Source organism: Arachis ipaensis, chromosome B06 (genome assembly GCF_000816755.2).
Source record: "Arachis ipaensis cultivar K30076 chromosome B06, Araip1.1, whole genome shotgun sequence".
Lineage (NCBI taxonomy): Eukaryota > Viridiplantae > Streptophyta > Magnoliopsida > Fabales > Fabaceae > Arachis > Arachis ipaensis.
The window spans coordinates 133917328-133920432 of record NC_029790.2 but is presented as its reverse complement, the minus strand read 5'-3'; positions in this window follow the sequence as shown (position 1 = coordinate 133920432).

Here is a 3105-nt window from a genome sequence, read left to right as displayed (position 1 = left end):
TGAAGGCTAAAATTATACACATGTTCTGAATAAAAATTGGTTATATGTTTATTATGTGTTAATGTGTGTCAGTCTATTTACATAATTCAATTTATATGGCCCAAAAAAAATGTAATTTATGAAAATTATAGGTATATATCTATAAATAATTTTATAACTACTAAATGATACAAGAAGATTTTGGGCTAACTTCAATATTATTTAATAAACCCTTTGAACCAAAATTATCCTTGCATAAAAATTAGAGACTCGTTTACTCATTACAATATTAGATTTCACATTTTGAAATATTAGGTTCCAGTAGAAATTTTTTAATTTATAGGATTGTATACAACAAATGTTAAAGTTTTGGCATTTTTAATTAGAAAAGTGATACAAAATATCTTTATTAGTATTTTACTGTGTATGATATTATTTAGGATTAGAGTTAAGAAATTAGTATTTAGAATTTATAGATTAAAAAGTCCGATTTATGATGTAGGACTTGTGAGTTAGCATTCATAGTTAAGGGTTATTTTGGTGCAAGGACTCAATTAAAAAAAAAAAAAGTATAAAGACCTAATTGAAAATTTTGTATCTTAATAAATAAAAAAACTAATTATAGTCATATCCTAAATTATATAAAAAGTAATAAAAAAAAAGATACAAACCATTGTTTTCAAATGGTGAACCCTTGAGTTTTCATCACTAAACTAACCACCTGTAAAGGCTAATCAATGATTTAGGAATAACTAAAAATTAAATGTGTAACTTGTGAAAAATATATTACAGCCAAAGATTGCATGAGTTGAAAAAATCATAAATATATGAAGCAATAAAATAATTATACAAATCTATGCTCTCAAGTGGTGAAGCCTAAAATTTATATGCTAAGCTAACCACCATAAACAGTAATAAAACCTACTTCTTAGTATATTTAATTATTAATTATATATTTCAATAGAAAAAAATTAACATTGTATACTTATATATTAAGTTAATATACCGAAAAATTAATCTATACAATGTTTGTAAAAAAATTATAAATATTAAGTGCACCATGAAAACTGAATTCGATGACTTAGTTAAATAATATTGATGAAACAAATGATTTATCTAAAAAATATTGAGTGAATAATATTTACACTAACTTCTTAATATATTAAATCCTATATCTTAATAAATAAAAAGACTAATTATTTTTAGTCATATCCTAAAGTATATAGAAAATAATAATATTACAACCAGCTAAAATATGAAATGCTAACTTTATAATCTTAGAAAAAAATTTCGAAAACTACTCTCTTAGAAGCTTAGGAAGAAAAGATCATTGCAAGCTATATATAAATTTTGGATATTAATTTTTTCATCCTTGTGTTTCAATCTTTAAAATTTTTTGCAACTTAAATTAAATGTTATATAAATTTTGCTATTTAAAACTGAATTTAAAATGAACTTTTTAAATTATTTCGAATTCTCAAAATCAAAATAAATTGTTCCAAACTAGATAAATATTAAAGGAGTCAGAAGATATTAAAAAAATAAATTGACATGAAGGCAGCATAAATTTTCATTTGAGGCTCCATTGCTACTACTTATTGCTGAACATGGCTACTTCTCTTCTTCTTCTTTTTTTTTTTTTTCTATTAACAAAATCTAAACATTTAAGGTCTAATTCATTATTTGGGATACCCAATCCAATGCTGTCACAACCCAATCCAATTCATTATTTGAGATTTTTATATAAGCTCAACCTTACCCTATGTTGAGAATATCCCAATCCTAACCCTAACTCAACCTATTTTTAATCCGCGGGTTACAAAAAAGATGCAACATTATTATATAACTTGATAATAATTTAAAATAGAACTGACTTTTATGTAAAATAAAAAACATTAAATTATCAATTAATTACCTTTTTTTAGTGGTTAAAGATCTTTTACATTTAGCGAGATGTCTTTAGTTCAACATCCACTTGAAACATATGTTTATATAAGTATATAACATATACGTATATAGGGTGCAGGTTGGTCGAGTAGGGCTGAGGTTCAACCCGCACCCTACCCAACCGAGTGGGGTCGGATTGGGTACCCTTGGGTAGGGTGCATGTTGCCACCCCTATATGGAAGGTCGAGAAAGTTTTCTCTAACATGTCATTATCAGTCATCTTTTTTCCGACATAATTTCATTCGTGAGGTAATTCGGAACATTGTTGAATTGTATTCATTTATGAATTTAAAATCCCGTATACGCAAGTGTGTCCACTCGTATCGGGTTTGAGGAAGTATCACTGTCTTTTGATAATTATACATTTTTTCAAAGTTCTTCCACAAATCTATAGGATCTTTTAGTGTGAGATATTTATTATGATGACGAAGGAAGATCATGGCTTTAATTTTATCCTTTTACGATGTATTATTTTCAACCCTAATGGTATCTCCAATGTCTATTGAATCAAGATGAATTTCGGCATCTAATATCTATAATGAGTAGTTGTTTCGCCATCTAATATCTATGATAAGTAATTGTTTCTAAATGTATTATTTATTACCTGAGTCTTCCTAAATTTTAATCAAGAGTCTTGTGCTGATAACATATTGTAAAATAAATAAATAAAGAAGAAGAAATAAATATAAAATAATAAAATATAAATAGAAGACTCTAGAATTAATATCCACTAATATTATTATCTCAATATATATATATATAAAGAGAGAAAAAAGTGTTTGTTGTTGTTGTTAGGTATTATTAAGAATTAACTGAGACTTAACCTCCTATTTATATACTAACGAAAGATTACATTTTCAAATTTTATTAAATTCATTATATCTTGAGAATACCGAACTGTTTATCATAAATAGACATCCACATAATCATTTTTATCACAACATTACACATGTTTTTTGCTTTTTTTGTTTGTGTGCACTCTGGTAAATATATATGTAGGCTAAAATTAAGTACATTTGGAAAATAGATTCTCTCCGGTTTTTTTTAACATTTGAGAGAATAAAGTGTGATCTCTCACCTTTAATTCTATAAGTGAGACCTAAAATAAATAGAAGAAAAAAAACAATGAAGGATGAGATTAAACACGGAATACCATCTATTTTTTTTTTTCACTGAAAA